The sequence below is a fragment of the Nannospalax galili genome, unplaced genomic scaffold (genome assembly GCF_000622305.1).
Source record: "Nannospalax galili isolate Female #2095 unplaced genomic scaffold, S.galili_v1.0 scaffold324, whole genome shotgun sequence".
Classification (NCBI taxonomy): domain Eukaryota; kingdom Metazoa; phylum Chordata; class Mammalia; order Rodentia; family Spalacidae; genus Nannospalax; species Nannospalax galili.
This window is the reverse complement of record NW_008353027.1, coordinates 5294799-5318735: the sequence shown is the minus strand read 5'-3', so window position 1 is coordinate 5318735 and position 23937 is coordinate 5294799. Positions and strand designations below refer to the sequence as shown.

At 38.1% G+C, this 23937-nt stretch overlaps 1 protein-coding gene across 7 annotated transcripts in view; it reads left to right on the top strand.

The window, feature by feature from the left end:
- Window positions 1-23937, top strand: part of Pdss2 (decaprenyl diphosphate synthase subunit 2) — a 305129-nt gene that overhangs the window by 7924 nt on the left and 273268 nt on the right. The window contains exon 2 of one of the 7 annotated variants that reach the window (XM_008850309.3): window positions 3040-3086. The exons of the other annotated variants lie outside the window; for them this stretch is intronic. The gene's annotated coding sequence lies outside the window, so the exon portion shown is untranslated. The remainder of the gene's footprint in view (window positions 1-3039; window positions 3087-23937) is intronic. 7 annotated transcript variants of the gene reach the window in all.

Genomic DNA, 23937 nt, shown 5'->3' with positions numbered 1-23937 from the left:
TTTTTCCTTAATATTTTATTTATTATTTTTATTTTATGTGTATGCATGTATTGCCTGCATGTAGGTAAGTGCACCCATGTCGTGCAATGCCCGCGGAGGTCAGAAGGGGCTGTTGGATCCCCTGGGACTGGAGTTATGGACAGTTGTTAGCTGCCATGTGGGTGCTGAGATTTGAACTGGGTCTTCTGCAAAAACAGTCAGTGTTCTTAACTGCTGAGCCATTTCTCCAGCCCCTTAAGTCTTATCTATAACTGAATTAATTAAAACAGTGTGGTATTAGCAGAGGCATAGGCTGGTAAATGGAACAGAAACAGCAAACGAAAAAATATAAATAAGCAGTTGATTTTAAAATGTAAAAGAAATTCAATGGAGGGAGGATATCTTTTCAACAAATGGTACTGAAAGAATTGGAGACCATAGGCAAAAAATAAGTCTCACACCTTATTTTTAAAAAGCCAGTATAGGCAACAGGCTATACTCTAGTTACTGCCCAGCCTGCTGCCCCCTTCCCATGTGGTCAATAATTTTTTTCTTCTAAGAAAAGTTCAGTGTAAATTGACTATTGTAAAATCAATGTAAGATAGATTTAAATAGGAAGCCTAAAACTATAAAAGAAGATACAAATTAACATTTTCAGAATGTCAAATTAGGTGAACAGTTCTTAGACATGGCACCAAAAACTTCATGAAAGAAAAAAAATCAACAGTTGGATTCCATCAGAATTAAAAGCTGTACTGTATGAAAGAACTCAAGAAAAAGATGAAAAGATTGGTTGCAGACTAGATGAAAATTTCTCTAAATCACATATACGAAGGATTTGGTATTTGGGTCTAGAATGTATAAAGAAATCTCTGTAAACTCAGTCATGAAAAAGCAGTTGGAAAATGGACAAAAAAGAAAATCTTGTAACAATGGCAGGTGGGCTTGTGAAAAGATGTCCAACACCCTTAGCCATTAGAAAAATGCACATTTAAATCACTCTTAGATACTATCACTCCTTATAAGAATGAATGAAATAAAAAGCAGATACAATATGAAGTCCTAGTGAAGAAACAGAAAAAGTAGAGTTCTCATACTTTGCTTATAGGACTGTAAATTTGTATAACCAATCTGGAAAATAGCAGTTTCTTATAAAACTGGGTGCTAAATTGGGGATGGGATGTAACTAGGGGGTTGAGGGGGGTGGAAGACAGGCAGATTCTTCAAGCTCATTGGGCAGTCAGCCTAGACAAATGAGTGAGCTCTAGGTTCAATGAAAGTCCTTGTCTCAAGAAAATAAAGTGGAGAGAGATGGAGGAAGACACTGTTGACCTCTGACCTCCACATGTGCACATACCCACGTGACCATGTATGTACCTCCGAAACACAAATACTACTTGCTAAGAAAAAGAATATAGCCAGGCATGGTGGTACACACCTTTAATCCCAGCAAAGGCAGGTGAATTTCTCTGAGTTCAAAGCCAGCCTGTACTATATAGTAAGTTCCAGGCCAACTGGGGCTATAGGGAGACCCTGTCTCAGAAAGACCAAAAAACAAATAAACAAAGAAAAAGGAAAAAGAATATTAATATTGCTGCACACAACAATTTGGATGACACTGAAAGAAATTATGCTAAGTGGAAAAAGTTAATCTTATTTGCCCCCAAATTAAAGGTTGAGTTACCATGTGATCCAGCAATTCTAATTTCTCATTATATTTCCAAAAGATTTGAAGGCAGAGTTTCAAAAAGATATTTATATGTCTTTGTGCATCATTTACAATAGTCAGAAGGTAGAACAATTCCCTTGTTCACCAATAGGTGAATGTATTAATGAAATGTGGCACATACATACAATGGAATATTATTCAGCCTTAAAGAAAAATCTGGCACATATTACAACATAGATAAATCTTGAGAACATATGCTAAATGAAATAAGGAATTCCTAAAAAGACAAACACTGTATGATTCTACTTATATCGGCATCTAGAATTGTCAAATTCAGAGAAACTATAGAAGCTAAAAGATAGTCCAACAATGCAAATATATGTAACGCTACTGAGGGGAACAAGGTGTCTGTTGGCAACTCGACTAGAAGGCATTTCTGTGATATTTTGGCAAAGAATCTGGTTATTTTCTGTCCAGGTCCTGAGAATTTACATAAGGCTGAATTAAAAAGTAATGTACTGATTTCTTTGGCAAAGGAAATTTCAAGACAGTACAACATTGAGTCTGTGACATAGTTACTAAAGGTAACCCTTATGCAGGTCTATATTGAAAAAGAGCAAGTTGGGCAAGAAGAAATACAAAATGTATGGTTTGGAGTGAAAAAGAGTACTAGGAAGTTTAATATTACAGCAAAAATTGGTGCTGACAGAGAGGCTGTAATTGTTTAGGAGATTAGCACCATTAAAGAGAGGCCTCCTGCTCTGCCCTGGAACAGTGGGAAGGGTACTCTCAGGGCAAGACCCCACCCAGCTAAGTTTCCAAATTGTGAAAGAAGAAAGCTGAGAGATTGGTTGGTTGCTCTAAGAAAGCAACTGCTTCAGCATACAAAAACTGCTGCTAATATGGTCATTCCAAGCTAGCAACTAAACTTGCCACCTGGTAGGCTTGAATGATTTAAGAATGAGGGGCCTGTGCTCTGTGGTTTCAGAGAGCCACTGAGGCCAGCCAGTGTGTGGCAGGGAAGTCTCTGAGCAAAGGCCATAAAAGGCCATTGCATGAAGCTGTAAAAGTGAAGCTTAGGTTGCAGTGGAGACTCCAAGATGTTGGAGATGCCAGGTCTGTGAGACATCTGCCAAAGAGAGCTACATACAAGGAATGGAACCAGCCCAAGAGAGAGATGTATGTTGCAGGCAACAAAGCTGGAGGAGCTGAGCCATCTAAACTAAAGTCCCAGCACAGGATATGGACCTATAGGATTTGGTGTTTACCCTGCTGGGTTTTGGTCCATTATTTCCTCAGTGTGCCCCCATTCTGTTCTTTAAAGATGGGAATATATATTCTGTGCCACTCATTGTATGTTGGAAGTATATAATTTGTCTTTCCTTTTACAGGAGATCACGATTAAGAGATTACCTTGAATCTCAGACGTTGGACTTTTGTAAGTGTTGACTTTGAGGGCTTTAGAAGTTGAGCTAAATGCATTTTTGCATTAGCAAAATGGCCATGAAGCTATGGGGTTTAGGGAGTAGAATGTGGTGGCTTGAATGAGAAATGTCCCCTATAGCCTCAGGTCTTTGAATACTTGATCCCCGGTTGGTACCACTCTTTGGGGAGGTTATGGAACCATTAGAAGGTGGAGTCTTTGTTGTAGGAAGTAGGCCACTGGGGGCAGGCTTTGAGAACTTAGAACCTTACCCCACTTCCAGGTAGCTCACACCAAAATTAACTCTTCTGTAAGTTGCTTAGGGTCAAGGTATTGTATCACAGCAACAGAAAAACATACAAGATAGTATTATATATGACATTTATGTCATTTTCAAAATGCCCAAACTATAGAGATAGTAATAGATATGTGATTCCTAGCGTCAGATGACAATATGGGTAGTAGAGAGAAGTGGAAAAAAAATGAAACAGTCTGTTGTGGTGATGGAACAGTTTGGGATTTTGTGATGGTGGACACATGAATCTAGAAACAGAGAAAGTTGTGAAGAACTGCATACGCTTTAAAACAGGATCGAAAAGAATACTGGAAACTAGAATAAGGTCAATTGGGGGTATTATGCTATAACAAAAAATTCTGTCACTGTTGAGTGAGGCTGAGTACAGAGTGTGTAGGACTCTGTCCTAGTTTTGAAACTTTCTCTCTATAATTATTTCATTATTTTGAAAAAAAGTTACAGATACATCACTTCAAATCAAGTAGTCAGGGGCGGCGGGAGCCGGGGAGAGAAACCAGGAGGGAAAGGGAGAGAGAAGGGGAGAAAAGAGGAGGCTTGGGAGTCTGTGGACCCCTGTGCTCCAGTTTCAGTACTATAGTGCCATGCACTATGACTCTAGGCAAGTCATTTTATCTTTCTGGGTGCTTGATTTACTAAACAATGAAGTAAGGAATTTAACTAGATGAATTTTCAGTGCCATTGCCAATTCTAGACTAGAACTTAGTCTTGTACCTGAGTTTGGCATGTAAAAAAGCCCTTTTTAGTTCTCAAGAGAACTGTGAAAGACTGAATGTAATAAAAAATGAATGTAGTTCTTTTTCCACAAATTAGGTCTTAAAAACTCAGAAAACATTTTTTTTTCAGACTCATAAAATCTGATGGAGTCTCATATCTTAATGGATATGAGACTATTTAGAGTATTTATTTGTTCCACTGAATGCGAACATTCATTTTGTTGCAGAAATATTAACATGTTTGATTATAGGGTGCTGGCCCAATTCTTGTTGGGATGTTGGGTTAAAAGCACCTTCCTAAAATCAGAAACTGTTTGAATTCTGGAAGATATTTTAGTTCAGGGGCTTTGGAAGGGATTGTGGCCCTATCCAAGCTAGACAGAGGTCTGTAGGAATGCCCAGGTATGTGATGTAAGTTGTTAGTGTGAAAGAAGTTAAAGATAGCCACAATGAGTCAACCAACCTCCTCCTACCAGCACAACTTTTGCCTTGTGGTTTCATTACTGCCTCTGATTCAATACATTTATCTACCTGTGCATAACATATTTTAATCATTTAAATTTCTGTATGAATATTCAAATTTTAACAATTTTATCTTTTCTAAGTTTACTTGATGTACTACCTGCTATCAATAGCTTAAATTCTTTTAAGATCATATGGAGAGCATTTAATTGTTTAAAAGATGATGATGATGGATACTTTTTCTACTATAGAATTGGAAAAAAATTTTATTGTTTAAACATAACTAATTTCTTTGAATAATATAGCTTTATTTTCATTGATTAGATAGATCTGGCTTTTATGATTAAAATTTTGTTTAGATACTTTTTCTTTTTGCTTTTGCCTTTAAAACTATTTCAGATCAGACAGATGGGATTAATTTAGTATAGGAGATAGCTGTAACATTAATCTCTTCTTAGGGGACATTGATTCCATAGTAGAGACTGCTTGTTCTAAGTCCATTCATTTTAGTTACTTGGCTATCTAGAGAACCTTTTAGTTTTTTCTACATGGTAAAAATTTTCAGATTTCTTTAAATTTATTATTAGAAATTTAATTTTAGCCTTCCATATTTATGAAAGACCCTTTCTAGATTCAATTATATAATTACTGATTAAAAACCTACTTTACTTATAAAGAACTTTTACTAGGATTACTAGGAAAAATTATGAATTTTAATTCATTCCACAAATATTTGAGGTATCTGGGCATGGGGTGTGCTAACAAAAATAAGACACTGTTGTTGCCATCCAGGAATTCATGAGGGAAACTGTAGTGAGCAAGAGCTCAGGAATCATAGTGGGTGTGTAGTCTGCCTCTACCACTACCAAGCTATGTGATCTCAGGCAGTTTATTTCATCTCCTTGTACCTTGGCTTCCTCATATATAAAATAAGGGTAAGAGCAATACCTATATCATAGACAAGGAGATAGACAAGATCTCTTTCTGATGAGATTGGAGATTTTAAAAGATGTGGTGACATGTAAATTGAGTCATATTGTATGAGAAAGTAATGACTGAAGCAGGAAAAGAAAGACAGTAATTGCTTGGCAAAGTCTAAGAAAATTTGTAGTGGTATAGGATGAATATGGGATGGGATGAGGCAAAAAAATAGTTTGGATATATCTGTTTCTGCCATGATAGAGTAACTGATGCTAGTCTTTAGACTTGCCCCCTCTACTGTAAAACTAGAAAACTGGGCAGAATGTTAAGTAACCATATTTCATGTTTATTGCTAATAGCTATCCTATTGCACAGATATAGAGCACTTTGTTTACCTATCGAACTTACATGAGTACCGAGACTGTCTCTAGTTTTTGACTACTGTTAATGAAGCTTCTATGAACTAAATAAAGTTGATTTAAAAGATAGCGTGGTGGTGCATACCTTTCATCCTAGCACTCAGGAGGCAGAGGCAAGCAGATCTCTGTGAGTTTGAAGCTAGCCTGGTCTACATAGTGGGTTCCAGGCCAGCTGGGGCTATAGGGAGCCCCTATCTCAAAAAGACAAAAATAAACAAACAAAAACAAAAGGTTAAAGAAAAGTTGGAACTGAATTTTGAGATTTTTTTTTTTTTTTTTTTTTTGAGACAGGGTCTCCCTGTAGCCCCAGATGGTCTGGAACTCACTATGTAGACTAGGCTAGCCTCAAACTCACAGAGATCCTCCTGCTTCTGCCTCCCGAGTACTGGGATTAAAGATAGGCACCACCATGCCCGGCCGAATTTTGAGATTTTTATATTAAACCAAGAAGATCTAATCTTATCCCACTGTCAATAGAGATTATAAAAGTTAAGCAGTAGAGAGATGTGACCAGATAAACCTTTTTAAAAGCTAACTTTGGTAGTTGTGAAGATTGTGAATTGCAGAAAAGAAAAGCTAGGGGCAAGAAGACCTGACAGAAGACTACTATAGTTTATAGTTTTTTTCTTTAGCAGCTAGTTAAGTGTGTTCTCTAATGACAGCACTGTGCTTATTTCTAGAGGATACAAATACCACTAGACACTAAGTCACATCGGCCTCCTCCTCACTAAGATGTCCAGTGAAGTAAAAGAAATAGAAATATGAAACAATCAGTGCAGTAAACGGTTGCATATGTGTAGGATTAAAACATCTAAATATAAATGACACAAGAAATAAAGAGGTGGGGTTAGAGAGATGGCTCAGTTGTTAAGAGCATGTGCTACTTTTGCAGAGGACCCAAGTTCAATTCCCAGAACCCTTACCAGGAGTCTGTAACTGCCTATAACTCCAGGGAATTCTACACCTTCTCCTGATGTCTGAGGGCACCAGCACTTATGTACACAAATCCCATACAGACACATATGCGCCATTAAAAATAAAAATAAATCCTAAGGAAAAAAAGCAATAGAGTGGTTCAGAGGACAGGGATAATGAATCTAGAAGTTCTAATGAGGTCTGCTGAATATTGAAATTGAAATATTCTTGGGGATTCAGGGATGACAGTAGGGAATGAACTTAGGCAGCAGTGGTGGAGATGAAGAGGAAAAGAATGGGTTTAAAGTACTTTCATGAAGTAGGGCCGAGAGACCTTGGTAATGGTGAGAGAGAGATCAGGTTGTAGTTAAGTAACTGCATTATCTTAAGCTATCAGGGATATTTGTAGGGGGCATTATCTTTAGAATGTAGGGAGAAATTTGTAGCTTTTGAACTTAGTGTTTGTGGCATGTGGAAATGTCTAAAATGCAATTTTAGATCAGGTGTTGCTAAGGGAAGTAGACACCAGAGCTAGAGTTGGAAGTACTCAGCAGGTGAGATCGAAAGCCATAGGGTTTTCCAATCTCTCAGGACAGTAGTAGAAATTATGTCAGCCTAGCTTAGTTGCAAGGAAAGAAATTGACTTTGGATTACTTGAGCACGGAGGACGTAATTCAGCCTTAGAAAGAATGGCAACAAGGGAAGCTCTAAGGAAGTGAAAAACAAGAATTTATAACCTCTACTGGACAGCACTCTGTCAGGAGGTTTTAGTTCTGGCTGTCTTTCATCCTTGAATGGATTCTCTAGCTTCAGAGCACCATGAGAGACAGTATATTTGGCCTTTCTTGCATCTTAAACCTAATCGGAATCAATTTCCTACAGGCAAACAGTGTATTGCATGCGTCTGGGCTACCGCTTGGTCACTTGAGGGGTAAATTGCTATATTAAAAAAAAAAAATTCCTAAGGGAAAAATGAAATGTTATAAGACAAAGAGGAACAGATTCTGGGTACAGTATCTCTTGTCTGAATTTACTGTACTTACACTTTCTTATTGCAAAGATAATTTAAAGATGCCCCTGCCCCCTATTGGCAATTTGGGTAACCCCTTCAGAGGATGATGTGATAAGAATAGGAGGTAGGAATTGGCTAGGCAGTTAGGGTAAAAAGACCCCAAAGAAAAGTAGCTGGTTTCTTGGCTAAAACTCACAATGTCCTTGGGCCTTTTGGCAACCTACTCCATTCCAAAGGCCAAAAATGTCGAAAATATTTGGGTGCTTTTATCTAATCCTTAAAAGATTTTACAGTTACCTCTTCAGAAGGAGAGTAGAGTAGCCAAAAGCCCCATTTAAAAAAAAAAAAAATCAAAGGAGAAGAAAGAGTACATGGTTATTGGAAAAAAAGTGATGGGGTGATATGGGAGGAGTTAGGGGAGGGAGTGGGCATGGATTTGATCAAAACACCTTATATGCATATATGAAATTCTCAATAAATTATTTATTAAAAAAAAAACCCTACCTAAATTTATGTAATTAGTCCTTTATATCACCTCTGCAAAGAGAAAACTTTTACTATCAAGTATAGAACCTGTCAGTGATAACTGATTTTCTAATTATATTGTGACTCAATTTGTTAATTATTCAGACTGTGGGCCGAATGATAGATTGATCTACTAACATTATGCCCATATAGGCAGAGGAAATAGTAGAGCAGAGGAAACACCGAAAAGTATTAATACAACAGAAATGACTAATAGCCTTCCTTAACTTCACCTTTTCTTTCTACCTGAATTTATTCAGAGTGGCAATGCTTCTAGCTAAGGGACTACATTTCTGGCCTCCCTTACTGCTAGGTGTGGCCATGCAATTAACTTTCGGCAAGATAAAAATCAAGGAAAAATTAAAACAGTAGAAATACTCTTAAAGGGAGAGGGAAAGATCCTTTCTCCCATACCCTTCATCCTACTGCTTTGAATGTTGATATGGTGACTGGGACTCTAGAAATCATTTTGAATGCCACATCTTATGAACTGGAGGGTAGGAAACATGTCTTTACAATTTACACACAGTCTTCTATGACTTATCTCCAGGATTCTTTTACATGAAAAAGAAAACCACATTTTACTGCTTGAATTGTTATTTTGAATTTTGTATCACAGACATTATACACAACAAGTAAGGAGCTTGGATTATTGCTGCAGATGGCTATAACCTCAGCTAGCTAGGATTTTTTGCTTGATGGGTTGATTCATACCTTCATCCTGAAAGGTTTAGCCATATCTGGCTCAGGCCTAGTTTTTATATAGTAATGTATAAAGCAATGTGACAGGAAAGTCACATCCAAACATAGAATAAGTATTTCCTCAAAGGAGGACAAATTGCTGTTTGTGCTCATTCTGGATTCTGTTGTAACCACTATCCATATACCTTCTTGGTAGCTGATTTTTCTATTTATTTCTCCCTTGCTTTTTTTCTGGCACAGTGAACCAAACAGCAATCTTGACTTCTAGTTCAGGGCACCATTATTGTATCTCTTGGTGGAAGCATTCTTTCCTTGAACTTTTGCTAGTCTTAGAGAGAAGTGACAAATTTTTGAGAAATCATTAGCTGTAGACATGAGAAGTGCCATGTCCAGTGCTGGTTCAGCTCATAAATTGCATTCTCCTGTAGGAGCCCAGCTTTCCAACTCAGTGATTCCTCAGGGGAGCCTCGCCCATGTGGTCATAGGCTATTTCACCATAATGTGAGCTTACTTCTATGAGATGGAGAGAATGCATGTTTAAGAACACAGAAAACCCCTAGGCCCAGACCTCAGGAGGCAGAGGTAGCCGGGTCTCTGAGATCTAGGCCAGCCTGGTTCCAGGCCAGCTAGGGTTACAGGGAAACCCTGTCTCAAACAACAACAAAACAGCACAGAAGCTCTTGGTCACCATGATTTCATTCATCTGAGGCACTGTTGAATGGAGTCTCAGTTGGCCACACAAATAAGTCCACTGCTTGGTAGTAGACAGGGAAATCAAATGTAAGTACAGAATAAATGCTTTCTAAGGGGGACAAATAGCTAAACTATGTATGATGGAGAGTCATCAGAATCCATTCTTTCTGAGGTAAGTGGCTCATCTGGAGAATGTTACATTTTAGGGATATTTAGCAGTGATGCCACAGTGTTAACCCTGGTGGAAAGAAGTCCCTGTCCTGCCACATAGTGAAAGGCTGATTGACAGGGCATTGAGAATAGCCACTCTGTCAGTAACAGCTACCTTGTGCATCTGCTTGTTTAGAGCCTTTTCTAGTAGTGGTAGTATTGTGGTCACATGGAACACAGATATTTTTAGGTGCTGTTCCATTTGAGAGAGTTACCCAAATCGCCCTTCTCAAAACCATCCAGACACGATCTATCTTAATTCTGATCATTCAGCCAGTTTATTAGACATGTCAGAAATTGCCATGTAGATCCTAAACCCAGGCCATTTATTAATAATCATAGCGAATAAGGATATGTACAGTCTTCCCCACAGGGAAGATTGCTCCCCTCACCTAACTCTCAGGATCACCCCTAAATGGAATTTTATAGCAATCACACTTGATGCTAGTTCTTATGTAAGTGTTCATAAGGAACTCATGAAGCCATAGGAACAGATTGAGAATGAGATGGCACATACTAGAACACTGATGGGTTATGCCAGCGATCTGATTTACAACTGAATTGTACCTTGTGAATCTATTTAGATTTGCTGAAATTTAGAATTAAACGCATCCAATAATAACCAATGATGCATGGTCACTTAATGTTCTAGTCAGCTTTCACTGGAGTCCAGTAGCAAGCCCAGAGCTGTTTCTTAAAAGGAAATAGTTACTTTAGCTCTTTAGGCGAGACGTGCTCCATCTAGAATCTCACAATCTGTCTCATTTCTTTAAACATTTCCTCTGAGAAATGTAATGAAAATTTGTAGGAGCATTTGATCAGCTTTCACTTTGTGCTTTTTTTTTTAATTAAAAAAATTTTTTTTGAGACAGGTTCTCCCTGTAGCCCCAGCTGGCCTAGGACTCACTATGTAGACCAGACTGGCCTTGAACTCACAGAGATCCGCCTGCCTCTGCCTCCTGAGTGCTGGGATTTCTTTCCAGTCCAACTGATAGATCCGTGCTATTAGTTTTAAAAAATAGGCTATTTTTATTCTTTGACAGTTTCATACATGTATACAGTGTATCTTGGTCATATTCACCTAGATTACCTTCTCTCATGTTTTACTACTTATTCATGAGCCTGGGGTGTCAGGGTTGTGGGTGTGGGTATGGGTGTGTATGCACTTGCCATGTTGTTTGTGTGGAAGTCAGAAGAGGTCAGAAGACTACTTGTGGGAGTCCATTTTCTCTTTCTACCATGTGGTTCTCAGGGATTGAACTCAGGTCATTAGACTTGGTGGCAAGCACCTTTATCGCTATCCATTCATCTTGCTGTCCTTGGTGCCATTAATTTTTTTTTTTTTTTTTTTTTGTCTTTTTGAGACTGTCTTCCTGTAGCCACAGCTGGCTTGGATTCACCATGGAGACCAGGCTGGCCTTGAACTCACAGAAATCTGCCTGCCTCTGCCTCCTGGGTGCTGGGATTAAAGCTAGTAACTTTTTTTTTTTTTTTTTTTTGGTATTTTTGAGACAGGGTCTCCCTGTAGCCCCAGCTGGCCTGGAACTCTCTATGTAGACACCAGGCTGGCCTCGAACTCACAGAGATCTGCCTGCCTCTGCCTCCCGAGTGCTGGGATTAAAGGCGTGTGCCACCATACCTTGCAAAGCTTTTAACTTTTAAGAGTGAGTATTTAATAGTCACTAGGAAGATTTGGGGGAGGGGGAGAGGTTATGATTCCTTGGTTAAATAGCCAGAGATCTATTTGGGAAAAAACATATTCTAAAAGATAGTCTCCCCTTCATTCAAGGAACTGCATTCAGGGGTCTTGGATTTGGGTGAGAATTCTGGTATCTCAGATAATTGATACAACCTGAGGTTATTTTGGTTATTTAAGTTAAAACAAATCATGGTGGGCTTCCTATTGATTTGAATCCTAAGTCAAGGGTTTCTGTCTGTCACAACAAAGCCCGAGACACCTTATTTCATGTCTGTCTTGTCGCCCATTAACATTACCTTGACCACTTTGCTTTTTGGCCACTTCTTCCATTGCTTCTGAGTTCAGAGTCTCTTCAGTGTGAACCTCCCTCCTGAACCATTAGAAGTAGAAATAAAATCCACTGAAGTGATTATTATTGATTGGCACGTGCCCCTTACCAATCTTTTTTTAATTAATTATTTTTATTTTATGTGTATAAATTTTATGCCTGCATGTGTGTAAGTGCACCTGTGTTGTACAGTACCTGAGAAGGTAGGAAGAGGGTGTTGAATCCCCTAGAACTGGAATTACAGATGGTTTTAAGCTGCCATGTGGGTGCTGGGATTCAAACCTAGGTCTTCTGTAGGAACAACCAGTGCTCTTAACTGCTGAACCATCTCTCCAGCTCCACCAATCTCCTTTTTTCAGGAGAGAAGGAATGCTCTTCTAGTTCCAATGAGTTAAGTTTTGTTTCTAGCTTGTACTTCTATTTATTTCAGTTGTAGAAGAACTTTTTTTTGGGGGGGGGTCTTTTTGAGACAGGGTCTCCCTGTAGCCCCAGCTGTCCTGGATTCACCATGGAGACCAGGCTGGTCTCAAAATCACAGAGATCTGCCTGCCTCTGCCTCCCGAGTGCTGGGATTAAAGGCATATGCCACCATGCCAGGCCTGTATAAGAACTTTTAACATATACTTTATAGATATTTAAAAAAACTTTTTTGTCCATATTTGGAACTGAAGAGATGGGTCAGTGCTTAAGAGCACTGCCTGCTCTTGCAGAGGCCCTGGATTCAGTTTCCAGCGTACACATGGCAGCTCACAATGGTGGCCAGTAAATCCGGTTCCAGGGGATCAGATGCCCTCTTCTGGCCTATTCAGGCATTGCATGTACATGGTGCACTTATTACACACATGCAGGCAAAATGTTCATACACATAAAAATAAAAATAAATAAAAAAAAATTAAAAATTTTGTATATATGAACTTTTTTTTTCAGTGCTGGGAATTGAATTTAGGGCCTCATAAATGCCAGATAAGAGCTCTACCACTGAGCTGTATTCTCAGCCTTTAAATAACATTTTTATACAAATTTAAGGTAATACTGAATAACTGGATTTACTCTTTTATTGTTTTGTTGCTTTGAAAGGGGCCCATATGTTCTTCACAGTTGAGAAATACTAACTAGTCTATATTCTTAATTCTGATCCCAATTAATGAGGATAAATTAATTGGTTATAGGTTTAAAGTACTATTATCAGTATTTCTTTGTGCTTAGATTTTGACAAATTATAATTCAGGCTTATTTCTTACCTTAATCATTACTACTATATTAACAATTGCTTTGCATTAATACTATGATATGTAATTGCCCTTTATTATTCTACAGGATTCAGTATCTTTTCTTTTAAAAAAATATCTTAGAAGGGCTTGGGATGCAGCTTAGTTGATAGGATGCTTGCCTAGCATGAGTAAAGTCCTGGGTTCATCCCCAGCACCACATAAAACCAAGTATGGTGGTGGCACTCCTTTGTAATTCCAGCACTAAGGATGTAGAGGCAGGCAGATTAGAAAGAAGTTCAAGGTTATCCTTAGCTATGAAGGGAGTTCAAGACCACTGGGGCTACTTGAGACCTATGTCAAACAAAACAAGGAAAAAAAAAAACACCTTAGAGGCCTGTTAGTTACACAAAATATTCATTTGTGTTCCGTGAGTATTTATCTAAAAATAGCTGCCAAGAGGAGGTTTTAAAAATGGGTACTGGGTATTAACCCTTCAGAGACTTGTTTCTGACTTTATACTCATTGGAAGTTCTAGGTGGAAAACTACAGTTTATGCAGTGCAGCTGGGCTTGCTTCTCCTATGACTCACCAAGGCTCTTCACAGCCTTTCCATTTTTTTTTTCTATTTTCGTGTATCAAAACTTCATTTTAACAAATACTTAAAAATAGTTTTAAACATTACTATTTTTTCAGAATCTCCTTGGAATGTTATTTCATTTGATTCAAAGTTTTTTTTTTTTTTTTTAAGCAAACTGAATTGGTTTTATTTCCATATTGTTAGCCCGGAGATAGGTCTAATGAATTTTATATTATACTGTAGTGTTTTGAATTTGCCAAACATTGATAATTTGCATGAACACAGTCTTGATACTGTTTATAATAGTAACTATAGTGAATTTATGACAGATGGCTTCTGTCAAATTGTTAAATATCATCAAATAAATGGAATCTGTTCGTAGAATGAAAGTGACACTTTGAATCTTCTACTTTGTTTACATTTCTTTCTAGCTTTAGGCTATTTCTTTTTCCTTTCTTTCCTCTTCCTTCTTTTGTGCCTCTCATCCTTCATTATTAGTTAGGTCATGATTCAAGTTCTCAAGGTAGAGCCTGCCATGTGCTTAGGTTCCCCTTCTATAGGACAGAGGACAGAAGGTAGAGGATAGCTAGGATAGAACCAGATCTTTCAGGCTTTGTGCCTACAGAATGATAGTTAATATTTGTTGTCCACTTGACAGGATCTAGAATCACCTAAGAGGAACGCCTCTGGGCACACTGTCCTCAGGTTAGCCTCTTGTCACTGCCTGTGAGGGATTATCTTGATTAGATTAAATAAGGTGGGAAGACTCACCTAAATGTGGGTAGCACTATTCCTGTGAGCTGGGATCCTGGATTGAATGAAAACAGGAGAGTGAGCGAGTATATGCATTCATTACCCTCTGCTTTGTAATTGTGAATGCAATGCAAACTCCTGTCACATGACTTCTCTACCATGCTGGACTGTAACCTTGAACTGTGAGCCAAAATCAACCATTTCTTCCTTAAATTGCTTTTGTCAGATATTTTATTCCAGCAATGTGTAGAACAATGTCCCAAGTTGAAACCCAGCAAATGGGGCAAAGAGACTTTCACATAAGTGGTACCATTGGCACCCAGAGGCATCACTCCATTTCCTGATTCTTGTTTTCTTGCAACAGTAGAAGTCCAGGTAATTCTGTCATCAGTTCTTTGTCTGGTTCTGGTTGATGAAGAGGCTCTCAAAAGGACCATCTTCATTTGGGCCTTGATGTGTTCTGCTTTGCTCCTAACTCTTATAGGTGCCTTGAAGTAGCATGCAGTTGCATGTGATCCTTAGCCTGGACTATTTTATGCTGTTGTGTGTTGAAAAGAAATGCTGTTTCATTTCACCAAACAAGTATAATCTGTATGGTATATACAAACTTTTATTGAAAACATTTTGGGTATTCCTTTAAACTACTATTTATTTTCTCACCTACTTTTTAGGGTTGACTACATGACACCAGAGCCAGAGTATTCATGACACAATTTTATTAGTACATAGAGCTCTGTAATGAATATATGAAAGTTGGTGGTACTGAACCCTACCTAACATTTTATTCTAACCTTACAGATTATTTAAAATATGCCTGATCTAATCAGTGGGTGCTGAGAGAGAGTCAGTATTCTACAGGGATAAGCCCCCTGATAGGTTAGCCCCCTGATAGACTTTGAGAGTTCATAGCCTTGTCCCATTTTGAGTTTGTCTCTCTGCTTCCTGTGCCTGCTTAAGGATGGGAGCTGTTAGCTTTCTGCTCCTGCTGCCTTCTGCCATGTCTTTCCCACCATGATGGACCTTTATTCCTCTGGAACTATAAGCCCAATAAACTCTCCCTTCTATAAATTGCCTTTGTCATGGTGTTATCACAGTGACAGAGAAGTAACTAATACACTATCTGTGTCTATTTTATCCAATGAAAATGTTATTTTAAACTCCTGGCAGATATTATCTTGTACTACTTTCATTTAGCAATGTGTTTGAGAATGAAGATTAATTTTAATTTCAGTTTGAAATTCTAACTAATTTTAGATTAACTTAATTATGGAAAATGCATAATATCTATAAAGAGCACTGCAAATTAGGGGCCAATCCTATAAAATATTATAGATAAGAACATGGGTTTGTGAGCCTACCAATACATGAATTTTAATTCTAACACTACCTTTCCTAGTTGTATAAACTGCAGAATTCTTTGAGTCTGTTTCCTCATTTGTACAAGAAATGATATTGATTTATTCTGGTCTCACAGGATTGTAATGAGGATCACATTATAACATTGTAAAGTCTTCAGCATATGCATTCAATAAATATAGCTGCTATTATTAGCTATTATTTGTACCTGATAATTTCTTTGTGATATTAGGCCAGGCATCTTCCCCTAATACTTTTGCCTAGGTTTCCTTGAAGGATAGTTTTACGAACCCACAGAAATATTATAGGTTAAAATGATTTGAAGAGTATGCTGCATTGTGCAAACACAAAGCAATAATGTACAAGTATTAGGTGGAAATTAAACTATGGCAATAATAATTATTAGAAATAGTAGCAGTTAAAGTTGGAAAGAGCATAGTTTGGGAAGCAGACAGATCTGGCTTCAGACCTGGCTTAGGCTGTTTACTACCTACGTAGATGAGCTAACTACTCAGAACTTCAGTTTTCTCACCAGCAAAAGTGGGCACAACACTTCCTATTTTGTGGACTGATAATACTTGTTGTGAGGCTCACTGGATGCAAGGCTTAGGCAGTAGACCCCAACATAGTTTTCTTTTCTCCTCCCTAGCTGGAGAATAGGAAATATCTTTGACAAAAATACTTGTTCTCTCTGAAACAAAATATTATTTCATTAATGAATTTCAGATAAGGAGTTAACTAATGAGATCAGAAGTTGAAGAAAGTAAGGGTGATGGCTAGAATGTAACTCTCAATTAGATTCTAGGACTTTTGAAGTTGATTGAAGTGGTTCAATATAAGGGACTTCAAATGTGAATATAATTAACTACTATGAATGCGTTATAAGCTGGGACTTTGGTGAGGATAATACGTGGGAGATTTGGTAATTCTAAGTCATTTTAGCAATGAAAAAGGTATTGCCACTTTTTTACCCTTGCTAAATGAAAAGAGGAAGCATCTGAGGATACTACATTTCACAGAATCTTTCTTTCTGACTTTGGCATATTCTTTTTGTGGGCAAAGTAGCTGCTGTTTGCTAAGGGGCCCCTCCTGCCACTAGAGCCATGAGGCACTTAGATATCTAGATAGTTATGGACCTAAAACAGTATTTGGAGTAGGCTGTCTAGCTTTATGGATTAAGAACAAGGTTACCTGCCTCTTGAGGTGGCTATAAAATCTTGAAATTGTACTGTATGTCAGGTTGGTGACATTTCCTGCAGACAGATAAGTTTTCCTCTTCTGTGTTGTAGAGCTCATTAAACTCTTGAGGGGCTTCCCATGTTTCATAGGAAGGATACTGTTCAGCTTTTGCAGCGCTTCCTTCCTCTGTAGCTGCTTCAGCTTCTCCCCACCTTCCACATACCTTCCACATGAAGCTGGAGTCCCAGGAGAGAAACCTAATTCATACTTGGAAAGCTCTGCTTAGCTACTGGATTCAACGCAAGTGTTAGCTCTTTCCTTAAGCAGTTCCTGATTTCTACAGGTCAAATTGTTCATTCCCTCTGCCTTCTCAAAAATCAGAAGCTATGACATCACTGAATTGTACTACCTCATGGTCTCTATCTGCTGGTATCAAGAAGTGACTGCTTCCACTAGCACTAGAATATGTTCTGCAGATTACCATTTGAACTGTGTTTGTCACAGCTGAGCACTTTCTGGATTAAACTGGTCTACCTTGTCCCTGTATTTTTTTTTTGTTGTTGTTGTTTTTTGGTTTTTTTTGAGACAGGGTCTCCCTATAGCCCCAGGTGGCCTGGAACTCACTCTGTAGACCAGGCTTGCCTTGAACTCACAGAGATCCACCTGCCTCTGCCTCCCAAGTGCTGGGACTAAAGGCATGTGCCACCATGCCCAGCTCTGGTCTCTGTATTTTAGACCATTAATTTAAGAGTGTGTTCGACTGTGAACTTCTTGAAATAGGTGATTTTCTCTTTGTATTTCTGTTGCTCAGCATATACTCAACACCAAAAGCCTTCAGTAAGTATACAGATAGAATTAAAGTGGGTAAAATACAGTTTCCTAACCAGAAGTTCTTGCCCTTCTCCTGATCCTTCCTTAATTATTACTTTAATTAGATTATGGTGTTCCATCCTACATATACGCTTCATGGAGTGAAGATAGGGATCAACACTTCCTGGAAACAAAGTAAGAAAAAAATGCAATTAAATTCTAGCAGGGTTGATTAAAATTAGATGGAGAAACTTTTCCTGGCCTTAACACTTGTTAGGAATGGAGGGCCACGAGTTGCAGTTTCATCTTTTAATTTTGTGATATTCTAGGCATTCGACATGTACTTAGAAGACATAAGCAAGGGCAACATAAAGTTCTGTATTAGTCTGTGCAGTGTACCAGTGAGTGATTGAATGCTTTAGAAAAACTGAACCATATTTCATGTATGAAAATATATTAGTTTTAAGACAGTGCAGATTTAGGTAGAATTTGAGAACAATGTCTAATCAGTAGGTGCAGAACCTCAAGAAAATATGTAGAATTTGTCATTCTAAAATTTATTCCTTTATCAGAAACAGCTGCCTGTAAATACTGTTTCATACTGTTGGTAAATTCGTTAAAAATGCAGAAAGCAACTCCTATTTCATGAGATTGGAGTTTGTAAAAACTAATTTAGGTGTAAGCTAAACAAAAAATATTTTTTAAAGTAACAATCCTATCTAAATCCTTATATTTTGGCATTTTGCATGAGTTGCATAAGTTTAAATTCTGGAACCTTCAAGCAGAAATAGAAGAATGGGTTCATTTAGAGGGCTGGAGGGATGGCTCAGTGGATAAGAGCACTGACTGCTCTTATAGAGGACCAGGGTTTGGTTCCCAGAACTCACATGGCAGCTAACCACCTTCAATAGCTCCAGTTCCTGAGGATCTGATGCCCTTCTCTGGTCTCCATAGGCACCTTCACAACTATTGCATGCATATAGTGCACTTATGTGAAGTTAACACAGTCATGCACATAAAATAAAAATAAAAAATTAAAAAGAATGGGCTCATTAAGGATGGGATTAAAGGGAAGATTCTTATTTTAGTTTCTGCCCTCCTGTTTCTACCTCTTAACCAAAAACCCTAAACACAACGTCTGGCATTATTTAGGTAATATAACTATTCTTTTTTAAAAAATTTACTTATTTATTTTTTATTTTATGTGTATGAATGTGTTGCTTGCATGTATGTAAGTGCACCTGTGTTGTGCGGTGCCCGTGAAGGTCAGAAGAGGGCATTAGATCCCCTGGAACTGGAGTTACAGATGGTTGTTAGCTGCCATGTGGGTGCTGGGATTCGAACTCAGGTTGTCTGCAAGAGCTGCCAGTGCTCTTAACTGCTGGTATTAATGAAAGAGTGGAATTGAAAGGTATACTTGTGATATAAGTTGGGAAAAGTTTGTTGACCTTGCTGTGCATTAAATCAATAGCAAGAGAATGTTGAAGTAGAAAGGGTTTCTCTAAAAGAGCTTAGCATAGTCTTAAGGACACTAGATGTATGCCTGTGGAAACTATTATACCAATAGAAGGAATCATAATTGTTAGTAATTGCTAAGTGAGTTTAACTAAATGTCTCAGGTGCTCAGGGCAGACCACTATGGGCTAGCTAAGCCAAAGGCTTTATGGAAGAAAAGCATCTTAAGCTGTTTGAGATACAGGTGGAATTTAGACAGGTGAGCCATAGGTAGAAGTTATTTCTGTCTTCCCTCTAACTACGAAGGTGGATGTTAGAAAGAACTGAGTTAGTATCTTGCTAATTCTGAGTCAAAATAAGCAAAGAAGCATAGCTTAATGAGCCCCAGAAAACTTCTTGATGATTTCAGGAATTGTAAATTCTCTTAATTCAGGACCTGAGAACAAAACCAAAATTCTTAAAAATGCTATAAATGCAGGGGAAAGTTATATAATCTGTAACATTCACTCTGAAAACATGACTTTATTATTAGACACTCTAAGCAGTTTACCTTAGAGTCAACTGCTCTGGAAAGAGTGAACATAAAGAAGCCATGTGTCTTCCCTGAGAACCCTGAACTTTCAAGGGAGCAGTAAGCCCTGGTAACAACAGACCATCAAATAAGCTTTTGGGGATTTCAATCTTGATACAAGTTACCAATCTAAAGAGGAAAGAATTTCCTGTTTACTTTCCTTCTTCCTTATCCTCTGACCTGGCATGACTTTATTTTTCACAAGATCATATTAAGGATATTACCATTCTTACCATTGTTTTCTCTTTGCCATTTTTTTCTATTCTTTTGAGACTATACTTCTTAATATGGCAACTAGATTTCATCAACTTAAAAAAAAATACATTAAAAGAAACAGTGGAGTGAAGAGACATTCTACAGAATGGGAAAAATATTTGCAAAATAAACATGTTCAAGGAAGATAATAAGCAGAGTATGTGAGAAACTCATAATAACTCAAGAGTAACCCCCACCCCCGAGATAATCCAACAGAAATCGAAGCTAAGTAGATAGAACAGATCTAAGTAAACATTCCTCAAAGACATACAAGTACATGACGAATAGAAAGAAGACATACAAGTTCAAAGAAGCCATCAAGTATATGACAGAATACTAAATATCACTAATCACCTGAGAAGTACAATTAAACCGCAATGAGATATGGCTTCACTTCAGTTAGTATGGCTGTCATCAACAAGATAAAACAGCAAGTGACAATGTGGGGAAAAGGTCACTTTTGCAGAGTATTTGAGGGAATGTAAATTAATAGCTATTGTGGAAAATGGTGTGGCGATTTCCCAGAAACTTAAAAATAGATCTATAGGGGCTAGAGAGACAACTCAGTGGTTAAGAGCACTGGCTGCTCTTGCAGAGGACCCAGGTTCAGTTCTCAGTACCCACATGGTGGCTAACAACCATCTGTAACGCCAGTTCGAGGGGATTCTCTTCCCTCTTCGGGCCTCCATGGGCCTTACGTGACACAGATGCAGTTACATGCAGGCAAAAAACTCATACACACACACAAAAAAATTGTTTAAAGTCTGTACTATTAATCCCACTACTAAAAAAATTTTTTAAATTAAGTCAGTTGTCAAGACATCTGTGCACTCATGTTTATTTATTGCAGAACTATTTACAATGACCAAGAACTGTGTCATCAACTATGTGTCCATCATCTGATGAGTGGATAAAGAAAATATGCTGTGTATACACAACCAAATGCTATTCAGCCACAATAAACATGGACTCCTGTTGACAATGTGGGTGGAACTGGAGACCGTTATGTTAAATGAAATTAGCCAGGTATAAAAGACAAATTCCACATGAATTGTGGCTTCTTAAAAAGTTGATCTTGGGCTGGGCGTGGTGGTGCACGCCTTTAATCCCAGAACTCAGGAGGCAGAGGCAGGTGGATCTCTGTGAGTTCAAGGCCAGCCTGGTCTACATAGTGAGTTTCAGGACAGCTGGGGCTACAGGGAGAGCTTGTCTCAGAAAGACCAAAAAAAAAAAAAAAAAAAAAAATTGATCTTACAGTTGTAGAATCTTAAAAAAAATCAATCTTTAGAAGTTGAGAATAGAATGGTAGTTATTAGAAGCTGGAGAGAGGAACAGAAAAGGAGAAGTGAGGAAAGATTGACCAATAGAAGCTTAGTTGTGGTTAGAGGGGAGCAAAAAAGTTCTGAGGCAGCCAAGATGGTTCAACAGATACAAGGATGCTTACCACACAAGCCTGGCAACCTGAGTTCAATTCCCAGAACCTAAGTAAAGGTGGATAGAAAGGAGACTCCACAAAATTGTCCTCTGTCCTCCCACATGCTCTGTGGCCCGTATGCATTGTGTGTGTTTGTGCACAAACCCATCCATATGCACACAAATAAAAAAATTTTAATTAAAAAAGTTCTAATGCTCTGCACAGTAGAATGACTCTAGATAATAGTAATGTATGTGTTCTTAAATAGCCAGAAGAAAGGATTTTGAATGTTTTTGCTATGAGGAATGATAAATATTTGAGGAAATAAATATGTTTACTCTCTTTTGAACGTTATACAATATATAAATATATTGAAACATCATGTGATAGCTCATAAATATGTGCTTTTTTATGCATTAGCTGAAAGCTGGCACCTCTCCAGCTTGCTTCTGTCAGACTAGCTCTGGCTGAGGCTAGAAGAAGGTGGCAGTCCTTTGTTGGAATGAGCTTCTAAACATCTAATTTAGTAGTGGATGGGGGGAGGTTTTTAGAAAATAGGAAGTGATTCTTAAACAAAGACTTGGCATTATTGAAGGTCATTCCATAGGAAAAAATTTTCTTTAGTGCTGTCAAGGCTGTTAAGAGTATTTACAATGGTGATGCCCCTCTGGAAAGCAAAGGACTAGATGGGTAAGTTCTCAAGGACCCTCTGTTCTTGTTTTTCTTTTTTTTTCCACTGTCGTCAGGGACTTGAGTTTAGGTTTCTACAGCAACCATAGTCTGGACTACATAATACCAACACTGCATGCATGTGGTGTTAACTCTGATGCCTTATATACTACATGAAGCTGAGTTACAGTTGCTATGGAGATCGATCTTTGGACATGATTGATAGTGGTGTTTTTCATATGTGGATTTTGCTGCTGAAAGAATATGAAGTAATGTTACAAGCTGACCAAGAGATGCATATGAGTATCAGCAATTATTCTGTAGCCTGTAATCCCACATTTGAAAACATTTACTTATAAACATACTGCAGTATATGCAGTTTCTAAAAATGTATGAATTTGATGCTTGAAAAATAGAGGAAATAATGAAATTTGTAGTAAATGGATGGATCTAGAAACTGGTATACTAAGTGAAGTAACACAGACTCAGAAAAACAAACGATGTATGTTCTCCCTCATGTGTGGATCCTAGCAGCACCAAATCCTTTTAAATTCCAGGACCTTTTAATAAGATGATGCTATACAGCAGTCCCTTTTGCATGAAATAACTACCATCATCGTGACTTCAGCTGAGCCTGATTGCTAAACATCGTCACAATTGGGCTTGTTGATGGTTGTGTTCATTCATTAGAGGGCCAAGCAGGGTCATTGGACCCTCACCACATTATCCAACCACATTTCCCAGCCAACTGTATGTAATTTGACCCTAATCACACATGCCCTCCAGGATTTGAGGAGAGCTAAAGTATACAATCTAGGGAAGGCTAGGTAGGAAGAGAAGGCATGACCCATGCTGGTAAAGGCTTTCCAGTGTGCATACCCTCAGGTCATACATACACCTCAGCAACCCCTCAGTTATCTCAGTAAGTAAGCTCAATAAATTAATTGGTTCCCCAGTAAAACTTTAATCAAACATTGGCCCGACACCAGAACCTTGAAAGGAAATAAGCATTGCTTAGCATTCCCAGGAAAAGAAGTCTCACAATAGATGGAAAATTTATTTGCTAATGCTATTATCTCATAATTATTTTTAAAAAAAGAAAATGAGAATGTAAAAGATGTTAAAAGGATATGGGATTGGAGATATTTTCCAAAATAGAAAAAATGAAGCCTAAGCAAGTGATGAAGGTCTGTTTTGGTTTGTTAAGATACATAAAGGATGAGACAAAAATAATATACACATAATCTTAAAATGTCTATGGTCATATTTTAGTCAACTAGTTTAAGGAACAAAATATATATCTAGTCAAAGTTTATCTGAGAACATTTGGTTTTTTACCCAAACCTTAGCTACATAGCTCATGATAATTAAAAGTACCAGACTGGTAGAACTAACCTCATTGGATATTTAACAGCCATAGTTTGAGGCCTGTACTAATGTGGTCAGAGGGTCTTAAAGGACAGTTTTTGCTCCTTGCCTTCCAAGGTTGACTAAGTTCCAGGGGACTATGGAACATCTCTCAAAATGTCAAGTAACCGGTCCTCTTGTTCAGTGTAAGGCCATGGAGACTCCACAAGATGGACTTGAACCAGTGTCCAGTCTACAAAGAGGAGGGTGAACTCAGAGGAAACATTTCCTCCATACTTCCAAGTGAAGCCAGACATGGTTGAGCAGGAGCTCCTCCCAAGCCCATGTGACCCG